The sequence below is a fragment of the Equus przewalskii genome, chromosome 17 (assembly GCF_037783145.1).
Source record: "Equus przewalskii isolate Varuska chromosome 17, EquPr2, whole genome shotgun sequence".
In the NCBI taxonomy this organism is placed as follows: domain Eukaryota; kingdom Metazoa; phylum Chordata; class Mammalia; order Perissodactyla; family Equidae; genus Equus; species Equus przewalskii.
The window spans coordinates 25,681,740-25,701,570 of record NC_091847.1 but is presented as its reverse complement, the minus strand read 5'-3'; the positions used below and the strand labels follow the sequence as shown (position 1 = coordinate 25,701,570).

At 37.5% G+C, this 19,831-nt stretch overlaps 1 protein-coding gene across 2 annotated transcripts in view; it reads right to left on the bottom strand.

Moving 5' to 3' along the window:
- ARHGAP15 (Rho GTPase activating protein 15) overlaps window positions 1–19,192 on the bottom strand; it is a 607,848-nt gene extending 588,656 nt beyond the window's left edge. The window contains exons 1-3 of one of the 2 annotated variants that reach the window (XM_008542643.2): window positions 18,960–19,192; window positions 18,566–18,643; window positions 16,993–17,130 (exon numbers count right to left, since the gene is read on the bottom strand). The gene's annotated coding sequence lies outside the window, so the exon portion shown is untranslated. The remainder of the gene's footprint in view (window positions 1–16,992; window positions 17,131–18,565; window positions 18,644–18,959) is intronic. The other variant, XM_070581269.1, reaches the window with a different exon arrangement.
- Window positions 19,193–19,831: the final 639 nt, after the last annotated feature.

The window sequence follows — 19,831 nt, the reverse complement described above, 5'->3', positions numbered from 1 at the left end:
CTAAAGGATGTGACTCAGTTGCAAAACCCTTTAATCAAGCAGATTAAATCTAATCACATACTGGTTGCAGTACACCAGGCTCCCGCTATCTCTAGCTTGGCCTGCCCAGGTTCAAATATGGGGAAGCTGCATATTGCATAATTAGTGTTTGACCGTAATTAGCAGGAGTCAGTAATTGACAGTAGTCAAATATGGCTGACATTTGGTTTATTTAGCAAATTTGTATTTGTATCCGATTAGTCTTTCCCTGATGCTCATGTCTTCAAACTCTAAATTGATTGGATTGTATTTCAGTGCCAAAGTGACATGTCTGAGTATGGGGTAGTAATGTCATAGTCCATTGTTGTGACAATGAAAGCACCATTCAAATAAAATATTTCAGAATATCTCCCTTAATGCATTTAAAAATCAGTTTCTCTCCCACTCAATTATGTATGCATAAAAAACATTTAAAATAATTCGTGCGTGTTCATGTGTGTTTGTGTGCGTGTGTATCCCTGCGTTTGCGTAAAAGTTAAATTAATTGCCACAAACTGAACATACTTCTGTAACCACAATCAGACCAAGAAACTCAACATTATCAGCATTCCACAAGCCACCTGAAGCTCCTTCCAGTAAGCATCCACGCCATCCCACCAAGCATAATCATTATTCGGTCTTCTTAGTTTCGCCTATTTTTGAACTTTATGTAAATGGAAACCTAGAGTATGTACTTTTTCTTGCTGGGCTTATTTCATTCAAACTTTTATTCATGTTGCTGATTGCTGTGCAATATTCTTTTGTGAAGTGCCTATGCAAAACTTTTGTTAGTTCTTCAATTAGGCTGTTTGTCCTTTTCTTACTGATTTTTAGGAGTTACGTATTCTGGATATAAGTCATTTTTAATATATATATGTTGCAATAATGACCTTTTCCCACTTGTGAGTTGCTTTTAATATTATCCAATTTATCATGTATCATTTATTTCATTTTATTATTTCCTTTTATTATTACTGCTTTTTTTGTCTTCTTAAGAAATCCTTGCCTAATCCAAGGACACAAGACTATTTCTAAGTTTTCCTCTAAAAAGATTTGTTGTTTCAACTTTTACATTTAGAACTGTGATTCTTCTGGAAATAATTTCTGTTTGGTGTGAGGTAGAGATAACTTTCTATACGGATAACTGGTTTTTTTTGTTTGTTTTTTAATTTAGAAGGACTTGTCATCTCTCGTGATTTATCATGGTGAGAAAGGATCAGGATCTGGCTCTCCATCTGAAGTGAACAGATGCTGGAGAGCTCTCATCTACAAATGTTGACGAGAGGCACAGTTGTGTCCAATAATTCCACAAATCTCTGGTCACAGTCTCAGTAAACATTAGCAACCGGGGATCCAGGTTGAAGAGGAAGATTTAACCAACAGGTGGGAAGAAACAACTGTCAGTAATCTGAGAGGCGCAATACTCAGAAGTTCACATGTGCAGATTGTTGTCAACTAGGAGGTTTGTTACTAAATGTCAGAGTTCTGATTATGGGGTTTTTGTTCAGAGCTAGCTCAATTACCCACAAGGGAGACTGGCAGTACAGAGGAGGACTTCAGTCCTAGCAAGGGAATAAGGCAATACATGACCAGGTTACCAGTAGAGGAAGTTGTGGTCAGGGACAAAGCAAATACCTAATGAGGAAGATGTGACTTCCTGAGGTTCTAGGACTTGTAAATAAGGGGGGAACACACTTGATGTGTGTGCCACAAGAGCAAACCAAAACCCATGATATCCTGTTATAATTTGTGATCGAACTCACAGAGCTCCTCTCCCCTAGAATTAGTTAGACACTACCTACATTAAGCTAAGATTTATCCTAGGAGATAGGGTCAGAAATAACTCAACTTCAGCTGCAAATGAACAAATGGCTCTAGCAGTGAGGAGAAAGAAAGCTGTAGGGTGGTGATTCTCTAGAATCAGTGTGAGCACCTTCAGAAACATACAGATTTCGCTGTACCTTCCGCAGGTATTCCGGTTCAGCAAGACTAAGGAAGGACCTAAGAAACTATCTGTTTGGCCGTGACCCCTGGTAATTCAGATTCATGCTGAGCTTTGATGAGAAACAAGTCTATACAATTGTATAAAGTTATTTTTTATTTTATATCTTCTGCATTGTTCTAAAATTGTTACAAATTACTACAGTATCTTCTTATTTTTAAAACCCATTGCTACTAGGTTCATATTTGTTAATATTGTTGCTCTAAGTTTTCTGGGATAAATTTCATTTGGGAACATGCTGGTGGTTGGGGGGAGTGGTATGAATCGTAGTTGGGAATAGTGAGAAGAGAAGTGAGTAGGTAGCTAAGTAGGTAGGCGTATAGATCGATGTAGAGACACATAGATAGATTAGAGTAATACTATGAATATCCTATTTGAGATTAATTAAAATATGATGTTTAGCTCTCTGGAACACACATCCAGCCCTAACCATTGTTGCAAAATGCATTCTTTTACGTAAAAGAAAAACCCAAAAGGATCATATCACAAGCAATCTGGGTCTATTGTATAGCTTTCAGTGAGTGTGTGTGTGTTTTTTAATGTTTATATCTTGAACCTGTTAAGTGTGAGTAAAACAACATCAATTCAAACCCCTGGAAAACAGTTCTCTTGCTTGTTAAATATCAAAGTATGTTGGGTGTAACAACAAAACAAATACCACAAAATATTGTTGTTTTCTCTCAAATTTAATCTGAAATTTGGGGGCAGTGAGGTTTCCTTCTGTGAAGCCGAGAATATCAAAATAGCAAAAAATATTTACCAGTCCACACTATTTAAACTGAAAGTTTTTGACTGAGTTTTTCAATCTTTGTCTTTGAAGATCCTTCAATGTGCTACGCATATTGTATATCTTAAAATGAATCCTTTTCTTTCTAGACTGATTAATGAAAAGCTCTTTTGAAGCCTTCCTCTCTTGAAGAGCTCAGCTGCATTATCAAGATCCTCAACCCAGGAGTTATCTGGGGACTAGAGCACCCACTTAAACAAGTTGGGTTTTGTTTCTTTTTCCTCAAAGTAGAGTTCAGAGAGGAGGCGGGGGTAGAGCAGGTGGTTACATGTGTTGTCTGTCTAACTAGGTCCCAGTTAATTGTTACCGTAATTTGACGCAGTGAGCCAAATTTCCGTTTTACTTTAGGCTCCTCAAAAATCAAAATATGGAATTTTGGCTTGGGCACATTGAAGCAAAAGAGAATGCATAAATTATTTAGCATTTTAAAATGGCTATCAGAATTATCTATGTAATTTAAAAATTATTGAACAGTAATCTTTTTCTCTCTGTCCTCCTTTTATTTGCCTATATCTTTTGTCATGACTGCTTCTGAGATTTAGAGATTCTGATCTATGAATAGATAAAAATCTGTAATGAAATGGCTTATACAACCATATCCGGGCTTGTGCACAGTGAATTTCATGTGTATGTGTGTGTGTGTGTGTGCACAGAAGTGTTTAAATTCTTGTTACTATTATTCTCACCACCCAAGGTATACAAACCTCTCTTTTATCTCCCCTACAAGAATGTACTTTTTATCTCAATACAAGTGTAGATGTTCTGGTCTATAACCTATATCATGTCACTTTGAAAATACCAGGCAAACTAACGATTACTACATTTGCTATTATTTAGAAAAGTTAACCTTTTGGAGACATCTTTTAATGGTTAAAAAAAATGCTTTGAAGAGAGTTGGCCACTGAAGACAGTTTGTTCTTCTAAGTTAGGAAAATGAATCCAGTCATAAAAGTTAGACAAACAAAATAAAGATGTAAATGAAAAAGCTACACATAAATGGATGCTTTTTCATAGAATACAGTAACGTGCTGGTCCATCTCTCAACATTGATTAGGATTTATTGTAAACACAGAAGTTCTCTGGAGGACTAGTTCTGTCTAATCACTGCATTCTGGTTCTGTTTTCTTAGGAGCAGCTATAAATTCAAGAAGAGGTAGAAAACTGGCAGACCGCCAACACTATTCAACCCACAGACATATTTTTGGGCCTAAACAAAGTTTTGAATCAGTTTCTAATGGAAAAATGAAGATTTTTACTTTTTAAAAAAGGTATACATCTGTATGTCTTCTCTAGGAGAGTCAGAAGATGTGGAAAACTCGTTGAGATGTGCACGGTGTCCGTCAGCTGGGGACAGACAGCTTCTATATCCTGTACACAGGACAAGTCCTCCCTGATGCACAGGTTCTCTCCCTTCCCACTTGATTTGCATAGATATCCTGTGTGGTATGGGAGCATTTGTGACTGTGACCCCTCATGTCAATCACCTCTAGGAGCATTGCTCCTCTGATGTGTGGGTTGAGCAGAGTTTCTGCTGTATATTAATCAATATCATTTTCTATGTTTTATTATTTTCAAATCCAAGCTGGTAGGATTGGAAATGGACAACAAAACCAACAGCCTGTGTTTGTACCACTGCTTTAGAAGAGATTCACCGGAGACTAAAATTATTTCATTTATTTGTATAATTTGTTCAATATGATCCCAAATTACCAAGAGTAGGAAATCGTGTTGTGCTCCTTGCTCTTGCTAAGCAACTTCTCCTTTTCCCCCTTCTCTGCTCTGACCTCCTTTACTGTTCCTATCACATTTTGGCCGATAATCGTATCCTGACTTCTATTGTTTTCTGTGTTCTATTTGACTTGTGTGTCTTTTCTGCCCAAATTGACTGTAGGCTCCTAAAGTCAGACACTCTATTTGTCAATATTGTTGCTCTGTATTGTATCAGGACACTGCTGGCACTTGGTGCCTGTCTGAAATCCCCTATCTTTAATCCCTCCAGTTTTATGAGCATTTCCAACATGTTCAGGTTTGTCACCATGTTGGATTCCCAGTCCCAAGTGTCACTGGATTCTCGTGTTTCTTTCCTACTTCTCCAATCAAAAGCTGCCACATGGATGTGGATACAGTGCATCACGGTCAGAGGGAGTCAGAACAACCACTGCATCTGCCTTCCCCCATCCCTGCCTCAAGTCATACTCTCTACCCATCTGCCGTACTATCTAAGGTCTAGTTTTCCATTCACGCTGATTTTCTACCCTCTACAGCCAGGCTTCTAACCTAATGCCCTCTGGCCTACAACATAGAGCTAGTTATCCAAGTTCAACACCACAGCTACTTATCTCCTGAGCATTTTTTTTTTTTTTTTGAGGAAGATTAGCCCTGAGCTAACATCCACTGCCAATCCTCCTCTTTTTACTGAGGAAGACTGGCCCTGAGCTAATATCCATGACCATCTTCATCTACTTTATGTGGGACGCCTGCCACAGCATGGCTTCACAAGCCATGTGTATGTCCACACCCAGGATCCGAACCGGTGAACGCCAGGCCTCCAAATTGGAATATGTGAACTTAACCGCTACGCCACCGGGCCAGCCCCTCTCTCCTGAGCATTTTGTCAATCACTTCCCAACGCTGGACCTGCTCTCATTAATCAGATGCCCTAATACCAACTGCTTTCAGAGTTAGGACTGAGGTTGACGTATTCACCCAACGTCCGTACATGGAATGCCAAGCAGGTTTCCCCAGGAGGAAAATAAAATGAAACAAAATGACTTCTCTAACTGGATCAGCAACCTAGACCCTGTGTCTCCCAACTTCCTTTCTTATTTTTCCCTCTCAGAATCATTTTTCCAGGACGCCAGCATATCTGCCTCCTGAGCCATCTATGTTACCACCTTACCACCCTAGGCAAAAATTAGATATAAAATAAAAGTGAGGGAAGAGAATTCTACTTTTTTCCTCTCTCCTGTCTCTGTAGCGTTTTTTTTTTTTTTTTTTTGAGGAAGATTAGCCCTGAGCTAACTACTGCCAGTCCTCTTTTTGCTGAGGAAGCTGGGCCCTGTGCTAACATCGTGCCCATCTTCCTCTACTTTATATGTGGGACCCACCACAGCATGGCGTGCCAAGTGGTGCCATGTCCGCACCTGGGATCCAAACTGATGAACCCCAGGCTGCACCACTGGGCTGGCTCCTGTAGTTTTTCTTTGGTTCATTTTAATTTCACCTCCAAGACTCAATGGCTGCCAACCACTTTACGAATTGCTCTATGTGATGAACATTAATTCTTCAAACTTAAAGGGTATTTTTGGTGAGTTCACATGTTGAGCTGCTTGAAGGAAAATCTCCATATCAACCAAAAATTGGTAAACAAACAAGAAAAGAGTGAGCCTTCCTCCTTCTCTCCCACACAGCTATACTACACTCCCACACACAGCTGTACTGAGGAAATGAAACTAATAGCAAGAAATTGCTTTTGATGAGTTTCATAATCTTATCTTAATACTTAGAATTGAAATAAACCGAAATTATCCTGGCATGATTTTTATATCATAACGAAGGAAAAAAATGGTCACATTCGATTCAAGAGAACCTCATAAAACAATTTCTACTATGGCTACTAGCCACACTACATTTAACTTTTTTAAAGGAATTATTATGTGCCACAAACTAGGCTAAGTTCTGTGCATACATAATTTTCTTTTTTATCATGTGAGGAATCTCCTCATTTTTATAGATGGGGAAACTCAGGCTCAGAGACATTAAGTGACTTGCACAAAATAACATACATATTATCTAGCAAATGGCGGAGCCCAGGGTTGAACTGACTTCCAAAGCTGCGCTCTTACTATTTTTACTATCTCTGTAAGGAATAAAAAAGTTCTGGACTAGAATTTGAGAGAAATATGTTCTCAACATGTCCTCAAACAATTCAGTTTCTTCATGCTTCATTGTCTTCTTTTAAATCTGTTAAAAGATGCTGCTTTTCTCACTAGCTTGCTGGAATGATCATGTAAAACAGTGTAAGCAAAATCACGTTTGAAACTCTAAATAGAATATAAATAGATAGTACACATTCTTACTTGTATTAATTAATGTGAACCCAATCATCATCCTGAAGACATAAAATAAATCTGAAATAGACAAAATAAAGAGATAAGAAAAATAGGAGTATGAAAGCAAGTAAGACTCCTTGGCCATAGTCTACCTAATGGATGACCAAATTAGTAACTATGATAATAGGTAAAAATGGAGAGAAGGGAATGAATGCCCCTAAAACACGTTGATTGATTGAATGTATGAAATAAGTGATCCACAGGCATCCACAGACACTCCAAGATTACCTGTTTAGGTGATTTGCGGAATAGAGGTGTCTCAGCTGAAATTAGAAGAATGACAAGGATTCTGTGGGGAGGTCGATTACGGGTTTAACTTGGGACGTATTCAGTTTGAACTGCTGATGGGACATCGTGGAAGAGGTATCAAGTGACAATCAGAAATGAGGAATAATATTGGGAGGGAGGCCAAGGTCAAAGATAGAAATTTAAGGACCATGCTTGAGGGATTGAATTTAAATCATAAGAGTGGATGAAAAGGTCAAAGGGGTTTGTGAGAAGAGAGGATGGTCTTGAGCTGTGCCACCCACTAGAAATATAAGGTGAGTCATCCACGTAATTTAAAATTTTCTGAGAGCCATGTTAGATGAGCAAAGTGAAATAGGTGAAATTAATTTTAATAATAACCCAAGATGTCAAAATTTTATAATTTCAGCATATGATCAATGTAAAAATATTAATGAGATATTTTACATTTTCTTTATTTGTATTAAATCTTCAAAATCTCATATTTATTTGGCACTCAAAATTGGGCTAGCCACATTTCAAGTGCTGAATAGCCATTTGTGGCTAGTTGCTCTCATTAAGGACAGCATGGTCTAAGAAGGAATTTTGGGATTTAAGGGCTGAGGGGAGACATAGGGTCCAGAGGAGATAGAAAAAGAGAAATAGAAAAGGTACTTGCAGTATGACAGAAACTAAGGCACAAAGTGTTTTTTTCTCACGTATTTTATAACACCTCTACATAAGGCAATGTATATAGGGAGCAAGCAACAGGTTTTTCACAGATGGCATTGTTTTAGACATCAAACAAAGCAGGATCCTTTCAGACTCTGGGGCCTCATGAATGAAGTCCAACAATGCTTAATTGCTAACACTTAACAGGCTTAGAAATTGTAGCATGGCATAGTGAAAATCACATGGATTTCCCATTACCCAGATCTCCCTACAAATCATGCCATAGCCTACCAAATAGCTCTGTAAATTTGGGCACTTAACTACTTAACCTTAACTTGCTTATCTTTAAAATAGGGATACTAATGCCCTTTCATGATTTTTGTGGAAATCAAATGCTATTAGGGATGAAAAACACCTGATACATAATATGCATTATATATAATAGCATAATATAGTTATGATGATGATTATTAACAATCCCACCCTAATAATTTATATTGATGAATGTCTCGTGATCCTGTAAGCATCTTAAGAATAAGGGAATATTGTCTATTTTTTATAATACCATAATACCTACTACAGTGTTGGAGATACCACTGGAGTAATCAACTTTCCTTTTCCCTCCTTAATTCTACTTCTTTAGGAGATCCATCAAGTTACCAATAGGTGATATTATACAGAGGCTCAGATTCAGTGCACTTAGCAGAAAAATGAATATGGGCTTCACTGCTCAGTTTCTATACCTTAAAACTCTAATATGAAGTTAGTTAAAGCAGAAGGATAAATTAACAGAAACAAAAATTTCCCTTGACTCAGCACCCAGTTTCCCAAGCATTCTACCTTTCACGGTTCGTTTAAAAATATATCTCATTTTGACTCTAAGCTTGGTGTTACATCAGTAGAGACTAGAGCAAGAAGTTCTCTAAGTTTTTAGGAAATGAATCTAAAGCAAACATAAAATTATTCAATTTTCACACAATGGTTTTAGCAAAATAGCTTAAAATTTAAATGCTTAGAGGTGGTTGGTGCTTATCTTTAGTTTATGGCAATTTGTTTTCAGATGGTGGGTTATTTGTTCTGAGTTTCGGAAAGTCATCATAGTATATAATGGATCCAGGATTCTAATCCAACTTTTCACCACTGCCAGGTTACTCAACATGTACCCATTAAGTGTCATTTGTTTAGAATATGTTTCTAGCTTCTCTTCCCCTAAATTTATCCTATTTTTGGACCCAGAAGAAGTCACAAGTCTCTGTAAAGCCCTCCTTGATTCTATAGCCCACAGTCAACTCTTATTTAGTTATTCTTTCACTAATCAACTATTCATTGAGTGTTTATTATATGCCTACCACTGTTCTAGGTTCTAGGTATTCAGTAGTAAGAAGACAGACAAGGTCAATACCCTCATGGACCATTCAGTCCAACGTGAAGATAGCCACTAAACCATTTGACAATAAAAGGACAGAATCCCCCATATCCAAAGGCTATTTAAGAAAATGAAAGCAGAGTAATGAGATAAAGAGGGCCTTGCAAATCATGAAAGGAGATTGAATTAATTTGAAGTTTAGGAGAAAGTCATTTGGAATGTTTTACTAGGAGAGTTGTATGATTGAAGTCTTAAGAAGGTCACTCTGGCTGCTTCTTGGAGAATGACTATCGCATGAAAAGCAGAAGCAGGGAAACAAATCAGGAGAATTCTACAGTAACAGCAGTAGAGGGGGTAAGAAGTGAGGGAATTTGGGACATTTTGATATACACCTCCCCCTTGCTTAGTGTCTAATTCATTCCTGCTAAGAGAAAATCTATTAAATGAAAGCCCAAGATACCCAATTGACATTTATAAATATTAAAAATATATGAATAGATTTAAAAAATGTGTTCATATAAGTAACAGCAACAATCTGAAAAAGAATTGTACATAAAATGTAATACAAAGAAGTTTCTTTTATTTACTAAATTTCCTCTTTTTCTTCCATCTTGTTCTTCACAACACTTTCAGTGATTGTGAGACTTACAGATTTCTTTCCCTCAGAGTGTATTTAATAAATTACAGCTCAGAAAAACACGTTTAGGGCCAAAAACCCTGATTGGAAAGTTGTAGAAGTTGCTACCTCCTCAAACTTCTTGAGTTCATTCAAAATGTGCAAACCAACATTGCTCCATATCTTTTGTATAATTTTTCTCTATCTTGAAATTAGAAAATGAAATGCTAAGTGTAGTGGTACATAAAATTGTGATGTCATCAAAATGTCACATATATCATTTAGCAAGTTCTTTGGGGAAAAGTCATTATACCAACAAACCAAAATAAATAAATAAAGAGCCATTAGTCTGAAAAGAAAAAGATAACACTTTTCAAAAGCCAACAGGATAATGTGAGGTAAGTTAATATTTTTCAGGCTCTGCTTATTGCTGATGAATTGGATGTGTTTTGGGGTAGGGAGTGTGAGGGAAAGAGTAGAATTGAGGGTAATTCTTAGTTTATTGTCCTGAACAGATAGATGAATGAATGGTGTTGCCAAGAACTGAGATGGATGAAAATAGGGAAAAAGTAAGTCGGGTGAGGAGGGGTGGGCAGTAAGGACAGGCTCAGGTTTTTTTTTTGGTTTTTTTTTTTTTTTTTTAAAGATTGGCACCTAAACTAACAGCTGTTGCCAATCTTTTTTTTTTCCTGCTTTATCTCCCCAAACCCCCCGTACATAGTTGGATATCTTAGTTGCAGATCCTTCTAGTTGTGGCATGTGGGACACAGCCTCAAAGTGGCCTGACGAACGGTGCCCTGTCCGCGCCCAGGATGGGAACCGGAGTAACCCTGCGCCGCCCCAGCAGTGTGCACGAACTTAACCACTTGGCCACGGGGCCAGCCTCAGGCTCAGTTTTGAGCATACTAATTTTGATGTCTCTCTGAGACATTCAAGTGGAGATGCTGGGTAAACAATTGCATCTGTAGTTTTAATGCTAAGAGAAAAGATTTGATTTGAGACCTAATTAGAAAATAGATAGCATTTAAACTCCTGGTACTAAATAAGATCACCTAGGAATAAACTTAGAAGACAAGAAATGAGACTGGAAAGGTAGAAATCTGAAAACTGAGTGCAGGGCATTTAGAGGGTTGGATGATGAAGAAGAGTTAGCAAAGGGGACAGAGAAGCAGCATCCAGTCAATTTGGAGAAAAACTGGGAGAATGAAATATCCCAGAAGTCAAATGAAGAGAGAGTTTCAATTGTATCAAATGTAGCTCAGATGATGGATAATATGAAGACACATAAATGGCCATTGCATTTGGTAAAATGAAACCATTGGAACTCTGACAATAGCATGCTCTGTAATATTTCTACAGCCATTAATTTATACATATAAATGTACATTTAAATTCTTATGTTAGTGCACTAAGCTACCTAAAGTTTTCACTAGCTAGACAGTACACTGATTCTTTGTGTCCCAGTAATTCCTGGTACAACACAGTGTACTTATTTGGAGCTCAAAATTATTTAAGGAATTGGATTGAATTGGGCTGATGTCTTCCAAAAGGGAAAAATCCACTTTAAAATCCACAATTGCTTTGTGTGTTATTGACAAGGTCAATTTTTAAAATAAGATATTCTTCCCATTCTGTGGCAGCCCATAAATACTCCCTCTCACCAGGTGAGCTTTCCTACCGTTTCAGAGAAGATATAAATCTGGAAGCAAGTATTCCCTCAACTTCCTCTCCTCACTTCATCTTATCCATTTCCAATTCATCTACATATACACTCATTAAAGTACTCTTCCTTCTGTTTCAGGTTAATCTATCTACTTGAGCTGGTGATCAGCCCCATCTGTCTTAGTATCCTCTGAGACCTTTTTGCTTTCCGGATATATTTTGTTTTCTTTAATTTCATTCCTTTTCTCCTCTCCTTCACTTCAACATTCATATTTCATTCCTGTTCTTGCTATTGACTATTTCAAGCTTTACGAAAAGAGTATTTTACATATGCTAGCCCAAATTCCTTGCTTACTTTAACATCTCATTCTAAGATTTGAACTTCTAATGCTTTTGGTCCTTTATGATACAGTTTTCTTTTTAAGAAAAACAAAGAGACCTTTAATCTTTTGAAGACAAACTCAACTTCCAACCATAATAACAGAAATACCAAATAAAATCATATTGAGATACAATTTTCTATAGATTAGCAAATCTGAAAATTTGGTAACACAATCTGTTGGAATAGCTATGGAGCTTCCACCAGCATTCTCATTAAGTGCTGGTGGAAATTCAAAAAGTTACAACTAACATGATGGATAGTTTGGCAATAACTATCAAAACTATTTTATCTCTTGGCTTTTAAATAAATAGTACTTCTGGGAATTCATTCCATAGACATATTTTCAAATTTACACCATCACATTAAAACATTCATTATTTTAGCAAAACATTGAAAATACCCATGACTCTTTTAATAAGAAACTGGTTAAATTAAGTACAATACAACATACAGTGGAATACTGTACAGCTATGAAAAAAAGAGAATTAGAGAATTTCTTATTTTTATTATGGAAATATCTCCAAGATCTTACTAAAATAAAAAAGCAAAATGGAGAGATATGTACTGTATGCTTCTTTTAATATAATAAGGGAGAATATATACATACACATATACATGTGCATATATGCTTTTTGCATAAGTAAAGTGTGGAGGATTTAAAAAAATAACTATGAAAAGTGGTTGCCTGTTCTGTTAAGGTTGGGGTAAATGGGGGTTTACAAAAACAGGAATGTGAGAAAGATTTTCTTTAAAAATTTTATATTTAGGCTTTATTTTGATTTTGAGCCATCTTGCTCTATCACTCACTCTCAAATTAAAAACAAACAAAAAAGACTTTCATAAAATGAAAATAAAAAGATTATTATAAACCCAGCCTACATAAGAACCCCAAAGCATCTGGGGAGGTAAGCTGGTGCCTGGCCTCAGAGAAGTATCTCCCTTCACTGACTGCCAGAACTTCTGCAAAACACTCCGAAGAGTATGTCATCAACAGTGAGGTATATGGAAGAAGCAAATAAATCCTGATGCTAGATAGCCCGTCCAGATGCAAAATGTGCACATCCGATGACGTATTTCCCCTCCTCAACAAAGCTATTGTTGCTTATAATGCTTAGTCATAATCGGCTCAGCAGGTCCCTGTATTAGGATCTCAAACTATCTTTCTGGCCTTTTCTCCTACCACTATACTTCGAGTTAACAAAACTAGACAACTCACTTTTCCATGTTTTGGTGCTTTGACATATCCCCTTCCTATTCTTAAGAATATATATCTCCCCAGTCCTAGCTTTCTCTGAAAACTGCTGCAAATACTTCCTCCAAAACTGTCCTGATGTCTCTGATAGGATATGATCAAATGATGCAACACCTGAAAAACTCTCTAGATTATTGCCTGGCGCATAACAGGAATACAAAAATATTTGATAAATTTCTGCGCCTTAATAAAACATTCCTTATATCTGTTTATGGTACTTGACAAAGTACCATATATTCATAATTGTAATGTAAACTTTTTTGCATTATAATTATTAATATAATACTCATACTAGATTTTAGTACCACATAGTAGTTCTAAACTACAAGTAGCACATACTATAAGCTTTTAAAGATAAATATTGTGGGGAGAGTTCATACATAAAATAGCTGTTGAAAAATATTTTTAAATTCAGTTTAAGTGAAACATTTGTTTCATTCAGACCTACCCTTAAACTGTCACTATTTCTTTCCTATTATAGAGTTTGGAGAATTTGAATGAGTAATGCTTTTAAACGTGACTGTATGTGGCTGTGTAGTAGAGTTCTGTGGCTTTTCCCCATGAGAAGTGAAGCCACCTTTCTTCCGGGGAAGCGTTTTAGTTTCTACATGTGGAAACCCCTCTTTTCAGCTGAGATTCCGTGTGTTGTGGATGCAGGCAGCTCTTCAATGCTAGTGGGCCTGCAACTGAGGCCTGGTCACTCAGGGTGTCTGTGCCTCAGTCAATGATCAGCCCAGATATGGTCATGTGAGCCAGTTCAGTCCAATCTGAGCCCTTGGCTGTGGGATAGAGGAAAGGTGTTCTTTTGCAACAAAGTTTGCTGAAAGAGTCAGATGTAAACCTGAAGCTTTCTTGTTAACTCCATGTGAGCTTGTCAGAGACTTCTTGTAGCACAGTGAAAAAAAGAGAGAAGGAATGAAGAAAATGAGACCTAATTCTGACAATCCTGTGTAAGCTCCTAGATCCAGCCATGCCTGACTTAGTCCTTCGGATTTTTCACTTACACAGATCAATGCTTATCTCTATTGCCTAGGCTAATTTTGACTTATTTTCCATCATTTGCAAACCAAGGAGCATTGTCTACTAAAAGCTGAAATTTAGAATACTTAAAAGTACATTTTAAAGTCTAGCGACATAGCATTTATTTTCAGTGCTAAAATTCGTTTCTGGTACCCAAAGAGTTAATTCAGGACATTAAATGATTTTTAAAATACATACATAAGACAATTGATTATTAAATTATTAAATATTTTCTAAGTGTGTGGGAATACCAAAATAGTCTGAAGATGTAGTGCAATTAATTTTCATCTACTACTAGAAAGTGTAGCAGATGAAAATTACTACACTTATAAGATAGACAAGAAAGGTATATATTTCCTCAGGAATATCTTAGAGAAATGGATACATCTCTGTGATGGACCCTTCATATAAAACATTCTCAGAAATTATGTGTTTAAATACCACAGACAAGACCAATGGTTCACAGACACTCTTTCTGCCCCAAAATATGTCCCCTAACTATTTGCCACAGTATCAGTCCCCTCGCTTGAGACGGAAGTCCTTAACATTTAGCTGTTCTTTCGGATCCTGTCTGCTGAGAGACCATATTAAAACTCGCCTGGGGGGAGTGGGGAGGCCCAGCTAAGATGTTAAAAGAAACAAAGCTCTGTAGCCTTCTCTTGTGAGCATAGGTTGTTTTTATCAGATGCCCTAAGTGCTGAGAAACAGGATGAGTAAACTCTAGGGACAATGGGAATGGGATGGAAGGAGGGGTAGGGTCTGTCCCTCCAGGTACCAAGGCTGGAGGACCCTACGTTAGGGACAGAGCAGGCCACACCAGAACAAGTCATTAAAAAAGAACGACAGGAGGAATATCAAGGAAAAAAAATGTCTCCTTTCTGAATTTTGCTGACTGCTGGCCCCAAGTGGAAAAACATGATATTCTTTTAATCCATCAGCTTTGAAATGACTCTCCAAATGAGATTTTCTGCATTGTTTTCATTTCACCAAAATTTGTTTCTTATTTATTCACTTAAAATTTACAAAAGTATAATCATTTGTAATTGACTCTCTTAAAATTTGGGGTATACGTTCCAGAGATAATGCTTTACCTGTTTTTACAAAAAATTCTGAGAATATCTTAGTTTACATGTCTATCATCTCTACTTGTTGCTCTTTACAAATCCATACTAAGCTAGTCTAATTAATTCTTAATTTTATCCAGATTCCGTAAAATATCTATATTTTAATTTAATAGTGTCTGCAAGAAACAATCGTTTTACAAAGAATTTGGCTTTTAAAATATTAAATGGTTTAAAAAACCATAGCGTACTTTTATTCAGTGCCAAACGCTTATGTAGCTATTCATTCTTGTTAATGTGTAAGTACTACATGTGTTTATTCATGTGATGTTCTTTTGTAATAAAATGAAATCAAGTAATAACATATCAACCAAAACTATCTGAATTATTCAGATTCTATAGATGCAGAGGTTCAGAACCACAATATTGAAGACAGACTTAAATAATGCTTTCCATTGTGAGGAAATGCAACAAATTGAAAAGCTAATCAGAACATCAAAGCAAATATATGTTACCCAGGTCTTCCTACACTCTAACAATAAAAAATGTATTGAACAGCAAGTCTTAATCTCCATTTATTCATGATCATTTTAATAGTCAACAAGTAGCTAGCTTCAGGGTTGACAGTTGAAGAGGTCTTAAAATGGAGTGTATCAGTATGCCTAATAATTTCCTACTAAATTGACCACATCAAAAAGCATTTATATGTGTCTCTCAATAGAAGACAATAAAAGAAAAGAAAATTGTTGCCACTTATCAACTCTGTAACCATTTTTTAATAACACAAAAAAATAGGTGTTGTGGGGGCCATCACTTCCCCCATCCAACAGAACAATAAAAATAATATTAGGGAAGAGTGGATCATATCTGGAGCTTTTATTAAAATTCTTTCAAAAATGTACAGTTAGATTTATTTTAGGTATTTGTCTCCAAGATTAGCAATACTTTTATATTTTCTGTACATATGTTACAGCATACAAAGACATTCTGTAAAAGCAAGAAGTTAATATAAAAGTTCTTGTCAGTTTGTGATTGACAAGTCCTTTTCATTTCTAAGGTTATTATTTTGGGAAATCTCAAAGAAGGAAAACTATGTAATTACATAAATAACAAAAATGTATCTCTAATTTGCCTCTTTTCCCAGAAGTAACCTACGGTGAATTGATCTGTGACTTCTCTTTTAAACATAGAGTTTTGTTTATGAAACAGAAACTTGTTCTCTTTTCACATGATATCTTAAAGAAAATTTAGGGAAAAAATATTCAAATGTCATAATATAGAGCTTTCTTTTGCATTTTAAAACTTTCCTGCTTTTTAATAGCAATTTAATAAATTACGCCTTTTTGAGGGTTTCTAATGCTAACTTTAATACAACACTTTACATTGGGTATCTTTCACACTGCAATTCAGATGTTATTCTCATTGGTGCAATGTGCCTTTTTCTTTTTCATTATCTGGATCTTGAATAGTAGATATTTTTATAAAACAATCAGTTAAAGATGCAAAGGCCCACATTTTCTCTAGCAGTTATTTTTAAAAGCACTTTCAAACTAAAACTATACCTTATCTGTCTTTAATATTTTCGTATAAAATCTTAGCAAATGATCCTAGTATAATATCTTTTAAAGGACTTTAGATATCGACAGTTGCAAATATGAAAAGAATATTCTTTTCTGTACCAAAGGAAATAAAGCGCTGTTTCAATCACAGGTGCCAACACTTAGAAATGTTTCTATCTTCACACCAAAGCGTAAGATACTCTAGAAAAAAACATTTTTGAGTTTAAATTTCACATTCAATATGAAGTTAAAACTCACCTTTTCTCGGTGACGACTTGTTGTTGAAACTGCCATCAACTTCTAACTGTTAATGACTCTTTCAACAAAAACGGAAAACAGTAAAGTAGTCACATGTCGTAAGAGTAGGGCTGTGTTGGATGCTGCTTAATTTCAGTACTAGAGAAAAAAAAAAGGCAGGGGGTGGGGGTGAGCACAAAAACTTTTAAATAAAACCACTTCCTGCGCAGATACGGTTAACCACACACATCACATCATTACTTGATTTGAAGAAATTGCCTTGTATAGTCAACAATATCAGTATTTTTCAATATGATTTCCAATTTTCAAAAACACTTATATAGATTTCATCAATTCTGATTTAATGGGGAAAATGTGCGGTTAAGAATTTAGCAGGGGGAGGAGCAGGCTGTTAAGCCCCGAGGAAACTTCCTCTTTCTTTGCCTTCTAGCAAGGGCTTAAAAACCTAAGTCTCTACTGTCCTGTGGTTGGCTTGAGCATGTTCACATGCCATGAGGAGGCTCTGCTTACTAACTTGGGAAACCAAGAAGCCACCTCCAATTCACAGAGCTGGTGCTTCTGTCTCACTCGGGGGTGGACCCACAAAGAGATGCCCCAGCTACGAAGTTCATGCGGCCTTGGACAGGTTGCATTAGAACTTCAGAGAACACAGCCCAGGTCCCCGAAGCCACCTGGGAGAAAGGAGGGTGCTCATCTAGCATATGCTGTGACGTTCGCTCTGGCAGTGGCTCTCACACTGGTGTGCCCACTCGGGCAGTTTCCTAACAGTCCTGAAATCCACTGAAAAGCCTTTGCGCTAGCTGAACGTTTCTTTATGAAGAAAAATACAAGAAAGGATCCAAAGGGTATCATTTTTGACATGCTGCTGTGTGCCTATTTGTGTCAAACTTCAACCAATCCAAGACACATTTTGGGGGGAGGCCTAACAATAACTGTAAGATGGGCATCTTTATTGAACCACAGAGTTCGAGAGAGAAGCTCCTGGATGTCCAGGCTTGGATGGTTTTGTGAGATTTGCAGGATATTCACAAAAGGAAAAGCTTCCCTTTCAAATATGTGAGAAAGTTAAGTCATAATCTCATGTCATACAAACCAATTAGACTAGAAATCTGTGTCATAGCTTTCAGTGGTATGCAATGTTTGGCACACATTAAGACAATCTTTAAAGACTGGCACCTGAGCTAACTGTTGCCAATCTTTTTTTTTTTTTTTTTTAATTTATTTGGTATAGGGGCCAGCCGGTGGCGCAGCAGTTAAGTTCCCACATTCCGCTTCGGTGGCCTGGGATTCGCCGGGTCCCATCCCGGGTACGGACATGGCACCGCTTGGCAAGCCATGCTGTGGTAGGCGTCCCACATATAAAGTAGAGGAAGATGGGCATGGAGGTTAGCTCAGGGCCAGTCTTCCTCAGCAAAAAGAGGAGGATTGGCAGCAGTTAGCTCAGGGCTAATTTTCCTCAAAAAAAAAATTATTCGGTATGTATGGCCCAAGTTAAGGATGACATGTCCCTGCAAGTTAATCTCCAGAACCCTCCTTTTTAAAATCATATTTCAGATCGACCCCTAGAACTCACCGTTAATTGTCATTCCAGGATGCACCTTTTTGAGTGTTCAGAGCCCTGAAGGTTTGTCCTCAATGTTCCTCCTTAATACTGAGGAGAAAATGGAAAAATTGTGATACCGAAAGTGAAGAAATCAGAATGCAGGCCTCTATTCTGACACTGTTATTTATTCAACCTTGGCCAAGTCACTTAAGCTCTCTGAGATTCAGATTATTTATCCATATAATAGAACATATAAATAAAAAAGACCTTCCTTTGGAATAAAATTGTTGGTTAGCAATCTTGGGAGCTTCTTGGACGAAATCTGAAACTGGCCCCCCATGCACAGAGGGCGTGGAGAAACGGAAGAAAGAGGGAGGCCCCTCCAGCTTGGTAGGCGGCAAGTCTAATAAACAAGGGAACTTACATCTGAGGCTTGTCTTGAGCCCTGGCAAGATGGAAAGATCTCCGCCCCGCCTGTCAGAATCTTAAAAGTTTACGTAGGGGCCTTCACGGGGTTCAGCCACATCTACCGCCCAGATGGTCTCAACAACACATTGCTCTCTCAAGGCTGCGGCCTTGAAAATGGCTCCCACTGTGGGAACGGTGGGTAGAATGTACATTTCAAGGACAGGGGAGGGGGTTATGGAGCCTCTGATTGCCCCGGTCGAGCTCGTGGGTCAACCGGCAGTCTCGTCCTCTTCATGACCTCCTCCAATACTCCACACTTCCTCGTGACTGGCACTTACAATTTTGTGTGACCCCTCTTTTGTAATCTGCCCTGAGAGGCCAGCAAGGGGTTTATTAGCCCTGAGGTGGTTCACTTGGCAGCTGTCTGGCTGCACTGGAGGCAGATACCATAGCGACAATATAGCCACATGCAACAGAAAACATGGATTAAGATAAGGTTCCAAATAAGTTACAATTTTTTTTACCAAGAGCCCCATGATATGAAACCTTGATTTATTAAGTCTGCTAGGCTGGGGTTGGATCATTCGGGGTGTTCACTTGTGTTTTTATGTGATTTAATAAAGATGATACATTAAGGGCCGGCCCCGTGGCCGAGTGGTTAAGTTTGCGCGCTCCGCTTCAGCGAAAAAAAAAAGAAAAAGCTTGGCAACAGTTGTTAGCTCAGGGCCAATCTTGAAAGGAAGAAAAAAAGAATACTGGTTCTAGCTTGTTCTTCCTTAAAATACTGTTTTAGGGTAGTTTAATTACCTCTCTGGAGTGGTGATACACACCATGGCAGTCCTGATGAGCTAAAGAGGGGCAGCTGCCCTTATACCCAACAGTTGGATT